This window comes from Bombina bombina, chromosome 4 (genome assembly GCF_027579735.1).
Source record: "Bombina bombina isolate aBomBom1 chromosome 4, aBomBom1.pri, whole genome shotgun sequence".
In the NCBI taxonomy this organism is placed as follows: Eukaryota; Metazoa; Chordata; class Amphibia; order Anura; family Bombinatoridae; genus Bombina; species Bombina bombina.
Genome location: NC_069502.1, coordinates 472,133,996 through 472,146,020, shown reverse-complemented (window position 1 = coordinate 472,146,020; position 12,025 = coordinate 472,133,996).

Below are 12,025 nucleotides of genomic sequence, written 5' to 3'. Positions count from 1 at the left end.
GTGGTGGGTTTTAATGTTGGGGGGTATTGTATTTTTTTTTACAGGTAAAAGAGCAGATTACTTTGGGGCAATGCCCCGCAAAAGGCCCTTTTAAGGGCTATTTGTAATTTAGTATAGGGTAGGGAATTTTTTTATTTTGGGGGGCTCTTTTATTTTATTAGGGGGATTAGATTAGGTGTAATTAGTTTAAAAATGTGTAATTTCTTTTACCTGTAAAAAAAAAAATACAATACCCCCCCAACATTAAAACCCACCACCCACACACCCAACCCTACTCTAAAACCCACCCAATCTTAATTATAATATCTTAAGAGTAAAGAACTAACCCCAAAATATTAAAGCAGACAGACAGCAATTGCAATTAGATTGAAATGTATCATATTTCTAAACACAAAGAAAAAATATATATGTGTAAGCAGCAATAACAAAAATATACATATTATTTATGTGTGGCAACAAATAAAACAAGACAGAAGTCCCCCTGTAGGTATTCAAAGTCAATTGGTGTTAACCCTTTTAGAGGCCTCTATTGCAGGGTGTATAAACATAGATATTAGGCTATTATAGGCAGCCAAAAAAGCTACACCTTCATATGGTCTCCAAAGAAAATAGCCGTGATGCAGTAAATAGCGTGACTTATTTCACTTGGCTGCAGAATTTATATAGCGCTGAACCAGGACAGCAAAGATAACAATCCCAAATGCACTTGTATAATATCACCTAAGATCGACTTAGGGATTAGATGCAATGTTAAAGCAACTGTATTGGCTTGATTGCAGAGGTATTCTAAGCACCTAGGGTTTAGACCAGGACAGCGCAAGCAGCAATCATATGCGCACTGTGTCAGTATACCTTGTGCTTATCTCAATCAGCGCTGTCCTGGTTCAGCGCTATATAAATTCTGCAATCAAGTGAAATAAGTCACGCTATTTACTGCATCACGGCTATTTTCTTTGGAGACCATATGAAGGTGTAGATTTTTTGGCTGCCTATAATAGCCTAATATCTATGTTTATACACCCTGCAATAGAGGCCTCTAAAAGGGTTAACACTAATTGACTTTGAATACCTACAGGGCGACTTCTGTCTTGTTTTATTTGTTGCCACACATAATATTTATATTTTTGTTATTGCTGCTTACACATATATATTTTTTCTTTGTGTTTAGAAATATGATACATTTCAATCTAATTGCAAATGCTGTCTGTCTGCTTTAATATTTTGGGGTTAGTTCTTTATAATTGTGGGATTCCATTCCTGTTTGTTCTTCTATAGTGGTAATATATATATATATATATATATATATGTGTGTGTGTGTGTGTACATATGTATGTATATGTGTATATATATATATATATATCTACAGTATATATCTACATAAGTATAGATATATATTTTACCAAAAGAAAAACCCATCATATATATATATATATATATATATATATATATATATATATATATATATATTATGAATAGGTACAACATATTTTTCTATGTGAAGTACATTGGAATGTGAAATATGAATATTTCATCTTTTAAAGTTTATGGGGGAATACGTTAATGCAGTCTTGATATTCAACGTTCGGCTTTTTGTTCGTCAGGTTAGCACTCGTGTGAAATTTTTTTACTTTCAACTTGTAATAAGTTCGCTACTCGACATGAGTGGTTTAACTCCTGTTGGGTTAGCGTGCAAGCGATAAGTGTTTATTTTCCAGATTGTGCTCTCCATTGCAGTCTATTGGGAGAAGAAGTTATTGAAGTTGTGATATCAGAGGTCCTGAAGTTAATGCATGTCAGCTTTTGCTCGCAGGCAAACATTTTACTTTCAACTTGTAATACGTCAGCTAAAAGTTTACTTCTGACAATGTTTGCACACAAGCAAGAACTAAGAAAAATCGCTACCCGCTTCCACTCATCCCAGAGCTAATAGAGAGATTACGCACTGCCAAGGTCTTCACAAAGTTGGACCTCAGGGGAGCATACAATCTCATACGAATGAGAGCTGTAGATGAATGGTTAACAGCTTTCAGAACTCGTTATGGCCTGTATGAATATACAGTCATGCCTTTCGGGTTATGTAATGCTCCAGCTACATTCCAGTGCTTTATTAATGACATATTTAGAGACATCTTAGATATCTTCATTATTGTATATCTCGATGATATCCTCATATTTTCTGACACTCAACAACAACATATCACACACGTGAGAACGGTATTAGCATGGCTACGTGAACATAGGTTGTACGCCAAATTGGAAAAATGTGAATTTAACTGCTCTCAAGTCACATTTTTAGGTTATGTCATCTCTAATATGGGCATCAAGATGGATGACTCTAAAATTCAAGCAATCTCTCATTGGCCTACCCCTAAAACCAGGAAAGAGGTGCAGAGATTCCTTGGCTTCACCAATTTTTATCGCAAATTTATTCGCAACTTTGCCCACACTGCCAGACCCCTTACTGACTTAACAAAACTCACACATGCATTCAATTGGACGACAGACTGTCAAAGGGTATTTCAACAACTGAAGACAGACTTCACCACAGCACCTGTACTAAAGTTCCCTGATTCAAATCTACAGTATATCATCGAAGACGATGCATCAGATTACGCTCTGGGGGCAGTGTTGTCACAGAAACAATCTCTCACTGACACAATGCATCCTGTCGCCTATTTATCTAGGATCATGGTCTCAGCAGAATGAAATTACCCCATTGGGGAAAAAGAACTGCTTGCAATAAAGTCTGCATTTGATCAATGGAGACACCTTTTGGAGGGAGCCACACATCCTATCATCATAATAACAGACCATAAAAACTTGCAATACTTGCAACAAAATAGGACTTTGTCCACCAGACAACTCCGCTCTAATTTATACTTTTCCCGTTATGACTTCATGATCACGTACCGACCAGGTTAACGTAACGACAAGGCGGACGCAATATCCAGAAGAGATACCAGACCACCAATTTTAGAAGCTCCTACCACTATCATTCCCAAATCAAAATTCTGAGGGTTAATAGTGAATTCTGATCCGCATTTTCAGAGATGTCAGCTGGAGGATCCCACAAAACCTCTCCATCTACTACACAAGAAACAAAATGGCATTTACTACCATGGAAACCACCTTTATATACCACCTGCTTATAGGTCAACTCTTCTACAATCTCACCATGACTCTCCACTTACAGGACACTTGGGTGTGCAGAAAACTCTGAACCATCTCCGTTGAAGCTATTGGTGGCCTGCTATGTCCTCATCTGTCTCCCAATGCACTATTTGTGCAACCTCTAAACCGTCACATCATTTCTTAGTAGGTCTATTACAGCCTTACCCAGTTCCTGACACTCCTTGGTCTCACATTGCAATGGACTTCATTGTTGATCTTCCAAAATCATCCTCCTATACCTCCATACTTGTAGTGGTTGATCTTCTGTCAAAAATGGCTCATTTCCTGAGAGCTGTTGGTGTACCCACCGCACAACAAACATGTGACATGTTCATTAAGGAGATCATAAGGTTGCATGGTTTACCCTCGGTGATACTGACAGATAGGGGATGACAATTCACTTCTCGCTTTTGGAGACTTCTCTGTCAGACATTACGTATTACTCTAAAGCTCACTACCTCCTATCACCCCCAGACAAATGAACAGGCAGAGCGCACAAACCAATGGTTGGAACAGTACCTCCACTGTTTCTGTTCAAATCAAAAGGATTCATGGGTCAACCATCTCGCATTGGCAGAATTCGCCTACAATAACGCCACTAACTCCTCAACCGATTTCAGTCCATTTTTTGTTAATCATGGAACCCATCCCAGAATCATCTTCTTGTCTTATTCACCCTCTCCAAGTCCAAAAGTTAACGGTACTGTGAATGATATCTCTCAAACCTTTATGGTTGCCCAGTACAACATACAACATGCTCAAGCCTCCTATAAAAAGTATTATGATTTACGACACACACCTCAACCCCAGTACCAAGTTGGTCAACTGGTCTGGTTATCCACCAAGAATCTACGCTTACATACCCCTTCAAAGAAGTTAAGTAAGCTCTTCATCGGACCATTTCCGATCATGGCTGTCAAAAATCCGGCTACCGTCACCCTTCAACTCCCTGATTCATATAGAATTCATCCTACGTTTCACGTCTCCTTGGTCAAACCCTGTCTCATGACCCGCTTGCCATCTAATGCTGTTACCCACGATGTCTCCCAGGATGTGGAATATGAGGTTCAAGCTGTTCTAGATTCTAGACGTCGACGGGGTGATCTGGAATACTTGATACATTGGAAGGGTTTTGATCATGCCGAAGATTCTTGGGAACCTGCTTCCTCCGTTTCCACACCCAGGTGTGTTTCGCTCTTCCATTGCCGGAATCCGGATAAACCCAGTCCGTGAACCCTCGCTGTGGGTGTCCTTGGGGGGAGGGATATGTTAGATCCTCTTTTCCCCTTTCTTACTGGCCCTTTAAATTTTCCCTGAGCTATTTAACCTTGCAACCTTCCTCTCCTTGTTGCTGGATAATTGAAGCACTCACTTCTTGCTGTGTGTCTCTGAGCCAATCCGGCTCCTTTCCTGACGTCAGCTGTTCCCCTGATCACAACGGACATTCTCTCTCTGCCTGCTCAGCTACACCATCAAGACAATCTGCTCACTGCTGGAGCTTGCGGTCTTACGTCATCAGCTACTGCCGCTCATAGCTTTCAGACCTGCTTGTTTGCTGCTCTCAGCCATTACCGCTCCCGGAGCTGATCCACCTCTTGATAGTCAAGTAGCAGTCAGGTTGTATATAGACTTACCGTTTTCCCTATTGATACTGCAGAACTGCCGAACTTATTACAGGATTGTTGTTACATGCTCTGTGTCAATTTAAACACTACATTCTGCATTACCTGTCTATCAGCCTTTCGAGTTTAACCAGAATTCTGTGTCTGTCTTCCAAACTCCTCCTGGCTCAGAATAAAGACAGATGGTTTAACTTTGACATCGGTCATTCCTTGTTAACCCCTCTGTCACAAAACTACATTTACTAGCTTGTTCCCATTGTTTACTATGTTAATTTATGTATGATTATAAAAAACCTCTAACACTGTGACATTGAAGAATTCTATTCAGAAAAACACTCACTAACATATCAGTTAATCTTGGATATAATAAAACCAAGTAGTTAGTGATAATTATCTATCTTTTAAACAGTCCCTTTAATTAATTCCATTAAAAAGGTTACCCATTTAACCCAAGTAATCATATCCCTGAATTCTGTTTCTAGCCAGAAATATATCCAAACCATTTTTAAATATATCTAAGGTATTTGCATTCACTACCTCTTTAAGTAGTAAGTTCCACAATGTTATTGCTCTTACAGTGAAAAAATGTTTCCGTTGCAAGAAATCTCCTTTCCTCCAGCCCTTGTCACAAACAATTTTCTTGGAATAAACAGAGCTTCTGTCATCTCTGTATATGGGCCTTGGATATATTTATATAAATTAATCATGTCACCTCTCAAGCGTCTTTTTTTCTAGAGAAAACAGACCAAATTTGACTAGCCTTTTGTCTTAGCTTAAATTCTCCATTCCCCTCATTAGCTTTGTGGCCCTTCTGTGAGCTTTTTCTAAGTCTGCAATGCCCATACTCAAGGATTTATATAGTGACAGAATTATCATTTCTTCCCTTGGATCAATGCCTCTTTTAATACATGCAAGTATCTTATTAGAAGCTGCTGCCCTACATTGTGCACCCATCTTTAGCTTGTTATCTATTACTACTCCTAAATCCCTTTCCTCCTCTGTTTGGCTAAGTCTAGTCCCATTTAAATAATAGATAACCTGCTTATTTTTTCTTCCAAAATGTAGAACCTAGCATTTTCCCATATTAAACCTCATATTCCATTTACCTGCCCATTCTTCTAATTTTTGCAGATCCCCTAGTAAATCAAGTTTGTCCTGCTCTGACCTAATGTCCTTACACAACTTGTGTCATGTGCAAAAATAGAGATATTGCTATTTAATCCTTGCTCCAAGTCATTAATAAAAATATTAAAAAGAACAAGGCCCTGTACTGATCCCTGGGGGACTCCAATGATTATTTTGTCCAATCTGAGTATGATTTGTTTACTACTACTACTCTTTGCTGCCTGTCTTTTATCTAAACATTTAGAAACTCCTATAGCTATGTTATGGGCACTTTTTAAAGTTTATAAATATATGTTTGCTAATATATATGGCCTTGGGATAGTTCTTTTTTCATTATTCCCCTGCTGTTTGCTGGCGTCAGGTTTTTTAGGCGAGATAAGTATTTTTGCCCATTGACCTCGGAGTTGCACACATCAGGTTAATGCTTGTTGGGTTTCCTTAATTCTTCTATAGTTTTACCGCATGCCCGTTTATGCCTGTCGGGTTAGCACTTGTCCCTTTAGTCTTCCTATAGTTTACACACGTCAGGTTAGCGTACATTTGCACGGTTATACGCATCTAGTTTGGTGCTGATGTAGTTTGGTTCTGATGTAGTCTCTCCTGCCATGAATTTTTTTATCAAGGTAGCCATTTCTGAAGTGTTTGCTGCTCTCCTGCCTTCAAACGAGCATAAATGTTCAGTTAAGATTTTACCTTCTACAAGTGCTATGTGTCCTGATATCAGGAAAACTGTTTTGTCATCAGATGGTGAACTTTCCGCTAGGGATGAGGATTCCTCATCTGATGTTGAACCTATTTCCTCTTTTTTGTCTAAAGTTGAACATGTTTGTTCTCTTTTAAAGAGATCTTAATTACTTTAGGGGTTAAAGATCCTAAAGTTTCTGATGATACACCTTGCAATTGTTTAAATTCAGTTTTTAAGACTGTTGTTAATCTCCCTGAGGTTTTCCCTGTGCCTGATGCTGTCTCTACCATGATCTCTAGGCAATGGTTTAAGCCAGATAATTATTTAACTCCTTCTGCAAGGTTTAAAAAGTTATATCCTTTACCTGCTGCTAATTTAGATTTATGGGAAACAATTAACAAGGGTGATGGGGCCATTTCCATTCTGGCTAAGCATACTACTATTCCTCTGGAAGACAGTACTTCTTTTAAGGAACCTTTAGACAGAAAGTTTGAATTTTTTCATAGAAGGGCCTTTTAACAATCAGGTTATATCCTCAGACCAGCTATTTCTATTGCTGATGTAATTGCAGCCTCTACTTACTGGTCATCTAGTCTTTCAGAACAGTATTCTGATGACTATGGTAGTGCAAATTTATTGGGTTTGCTTCAAAGTGCCAATTCTTTTATTTGTGATTCTGATTTTAATATTATGAAAATTAATGTCAAAAGCATGTCTTTGGCAGTCCTAAACAGGAAAGCCTTGTGGCTTAAATCCTACTGGTATGGTGTCTAAATCTATATTATTGTCTCTTTCCTTTCAGGGAAAGAAACTATTTGTTTCTGATTTAGATACTTATATTTCTACTGTTACTGGAGGTAAAGGGGATTTTCTTCCTCAAGACAGAAAGTCTAAAGGGAAATCCAAAACTTCTAATCATTTTCGTTCTTTTGTCAGAATAAGGACCAGAAAGATAACTTCACTTCTCAAAAGCAAGGTTCCTCTAGTTCAGTCTGGAGACCAAATGCTAAATGGACAAGTCAAAACAGGGTAATAAATTATAAGGCTTAGATCTCCTCTGTATTTTAGTCCTGTAATTTCTGTTGAGGGTGAAAAAAGTGAACCTCAACTGCAGACTGAATGTGAAATAAAGTTTGTATATGTATATATACAAAGCTATGAGCTAGCTCCCTATTAAGGTAAATGATATTAGTGTGCCTCTTATATTAGTGTGCCTCTTATCCCTGTGATGTTGATATAAACTACGTTCAAATAATGCACTCAAAAGATGAAGGATACAGTGTAACGGTATTCTAGTTACACTGTATCTTACAAGAGGAATTTGTTATACCCTGTGACGCCGGAGACACACAGAAAAAAGAAACAACTGCTTACCGCAGAAATAAGAGTCACATATGCGAGCAGGAGGCGGAGGCAGAAAGAGATGACGCTAGTGTGAATGAAAACAGCAGAGAAAACTTAATTAGGTAATAATAAAAACAGAGGCACAGAAGTATACAGAAGACAAAGTCCTTTAGCCGAAAGTGTGGTAAGGGAGATCTGTAAATGAAATCTCCGGTAGCAACAAACAGGAACTTCAGGGAAACAATGTCCGGTTAAGGTACATACAGGCTTGGAACACTCTGAATGAATACCAAGCAATGAAGTGATAAAGAGGCTAGCTTAAATAGGCAGATGAGATAATCACAAGAAAGTCTTAAAGGAATAGTAAACTGACAATTTGGCAAGTTATGAGGAAATCCATAACATAAATCTATCCCTACTAACTAAACTGCATTAAGGTGTGGCCTGATCTGAAAATTCTGGTAGGGGAAAATATTAAGCCTCTTTCAGGATGCTTGGTTTCAGACTTTTCCAGATCCCTAGGTTCAGAATATTGTTTCTCAGGGATATTGAATAGGATTCAGAACAAGGCCTCCCAGAGGAAGGATTTTTTAGCCCAATGTTCCAAAGAATTCTGTAAAAGCTTAAGCTTTTCTTCAGTCTGTTACAGATATGGTTCTGATTGTTCCAGTTATTTTTCTGGAACAGGAGATGGGATTTTATTCAAATCCCTCCATTGTTTCAAAGAAGGAAGGTACTTTCAGACCAGTTCTAGGTCTAAAGGCTCTAAACAGGTTTGTAAGGATTCCATCTTCCAGAATGGAAACTATACAGACTATTCTGCCTTTTTTTCAAGCAAGGTCAATCTATGTCCACAATATATTTAAAGGATGTTTACCTTCATGTTCCTATTCACAGAGATAATTTCCAGTTTCTGAGGTTTACCTTTCTGGACAGGCATTTTCAGTTTGTTGCTCTTCCATTTGGTCTGGCTACAGATCCAAGAATATTCACAAAGGTTCTGGGTGCCCATTTTTTGTGATCAGGTCTCAAGGTATTGCAGTATTTCCATACTAGGACGACATCTTGGTCCAAGCTCTATCTTTTCCTTTAGCAGTATCTCACACCAACCCACTTTTGTTCTTTCTTTAACAGCATGGTTGGAGAATCAATTTTTCAAAGAGTTCCTTGGTTCCTCAGACAATGGTAACTTTATTGGGGTTTCAAATAGATTCAGTATCCATAAGTCTTTATCTAACAGAGCAGAGAAGGTTGACATTGGTGTCACCTTGTCTAAACCTTTAGTATATCTCTGTCAGGGTTATGTCAGGATCCCTAACTTCACTATGTGGATAACCCAACCCCCTTTCCCTTTAAATGCACCTTGCTCATACAACCAGGTGCTTAGTATTTTCATCAGTTGATCCCAAGCTAGTTGATTCACTTAGCTCCCTGCACTGTGACTGAACTCTCTGTTTATCCAGCTTGCATTCCTGTGAGTTTGCAGCACGCTCTGTTAATTCCATCTACAGTGATTCTCCTAATATATCCTGCAAGCCTTTCCAGACTGAAGTTGTGAATTATCAGCTTTTTCTCGGCCTAACTAACGGAGGAGTTTTGGTTCGCTGGTACATCTAATTCACGCAAGCAGGAATTCAAGGGTTCTCTTTAAGAAACATAACCACTTGCAGCACTAGAGTTTAACTGAAACTTTCACACTCCTCAACTTGAAATTTCTGCTTACTTTAACCGGTAACTCCGGTCATGGAACTTGGCTCCTCCCACTTGTGACATCACAAACAACATCACCAGCTCTCCGTTTACCTTCCACCAAAGGATTATTACAAACAGGTTACTCCGGTCACAGAACTTGACTCCTCTCACTCGTGACGTCACAAAATACATCACCAGTTCTCCGATCCCTAGTCTGTCTAAAGTGAGTACTGACTTCACTGCTGATGCCAATTGCAGTTCACAATTACTTCTGCAAGATAGAACTGGTAATAGCACACAAAAGTAAACTACTAAAATAAGTTGTCTGCAGTCCGCTCATGTGAGTTTTCAGACTGTAAGATCCCTTTATTCTCAAACAACTCACCTTAACCTTGTTACCTTTCTGCCTCATAGAAAGTTAAGAAAAAGGTGATACAAATAAATTTATCTTATAATAAGTCAGCTCCTGCAGTTGTGATTCATTCCTCAACAAATCGTTATACAACCTGACAATCTCATTGCCATTAGTGGCTCTGTTTATGGAAGTACCGGTCTCATGATTTCAGCCTCAGATGCAATTCCATTTTGCTTTATTTCACTTGAGGTCTCTTCAGCTTTGTATGCTGCTTCAATGGTGCAGGAATTATACTCAGCTGTCTCAAAGGATATTTTTGGATCCCAGTAAAAGTCAGTCTTTACCTTGGTGGCAGGATCATCAGTTTATTATTCAGGGGCTTCTTTTGCTCATCCTGCCTGGACTGCGATCACTAAAGATACAAGTCTCTCAGGTTGGGGATCTGTTTGGGGGTCTTTGACAGCACAGGGAGTTTGGGATCCTCGGAAATCTAGGTTACCAATCAATGTTCTAGAACTCTGTGCAATTTTCCAGGCCCTTCAAGTGTGGACTCTGATGAAAAGGGAGTCTTATCTCTGTTTATAGTCAGGTAATGTGTAATACTAAATAGGGAGGAGGGGAGAAACGGGGACAAGAAGGGGTTAAGTAGCACTCATTCCAATTGTAAATGGTAATAGTGCTGAGAAAAACTCAGCCAGGTGTGTACAAATTGTTTACTTAAAAACTAACCGCTAGATTTAGAGTTCTGCGTTAGCCGTTGTTATGAGCTGCTTATTCTATTTCCATTATTTTATATGTTTAACCAAACTTTTCATTTTCTTTTACTGAACTCTTCTCTGAAACTGCAGATATATTACTTCCGTATTTTCCAGCAATTCACTCCTGACCTAATAAGTGATGTATCTTTAACAACTTACTTTTAGCCTAATAAGTATGTATCAGTACATCTTAAAGCTATGGCTTCTCCCATACATTGTTTTTTAAATATCTGAAACTCAAGGTAAAATCCAAGGCTTCTCTGTACAGTATCAACTTCTCAATCCAATTAGCCAACTAGCCTCTGCTCACATTCCAAGAAAACATATCTCCCAAATTTTAACATAGAGGACCTGTTTTTTTTTTTCCTTTCCTAGTAACCACTAATCACGTGAGATTTATTGGCCAATCATTATCAGCCAATTAGCTCTCTGCTTTGTAAGTTACTGTAATAGTATAAAAATGCATGGATATGAAAATGGGTTAGTCTTGTGTTACTGTTTTTTTGTGCTGGGACACTGTTGCAACAGTGAAATAAAGATTACCTCTCCTGAGGTGAGCCCTTGTTTGCTAAATATCTGGTCTGGACCTCTTTATTACTGCACCTGAGGCGAGCTCACTCACGACAGTAACGCTAACGTTGGTTTTGGCCGCCCGCTGGTATTTAGAGTCAGTCAGGAAAGGGTCTAATGCTCACTTTCCAGCCGCGACTTTTCCATACCGCAGATCCCCCTACGCCATTTGCGTATCCTATCTTTTCAATGGGATCTTTCTAACGCCGGTATTTAGAGTCTTGGCTGAAGTGAGCGTTAGAAATCTAACGACAAGACTCCAGCCGCAGAGAAAAGCCAGGAGTTAAGAGCTTTATGGGCTAACGCCGGTTCATAAAGCTCTTAACTACTGTGCTCTAAAGTACACTAACACCCATAAACTACCTATGTACCCCTAAACCGAGGCCCCCCCACATCGCCGCCACTCTAATAAAAAATTTTAACCCCTAATCTGCCGACCGCACACCGCCGCAACCTACGTTATCCCTATGTACCCCTAATCTGCTGCCCCTAACACCGCCGACCCCTATATTATATTTATTAACCCCTAATCTGCTGCCCCCAACGTCGCCGACACCTACCTACAATTATTAACCCCTAATCTGCCGACCGGACCTCACCGACACCTAACTTCAAGTATTAACCCCTAATCTGCCAACCGGACCTCGCCGCTACTCTAATAAATGTATTAACCCCTAAAGCTAAGTCTAACCCTAACACTAAC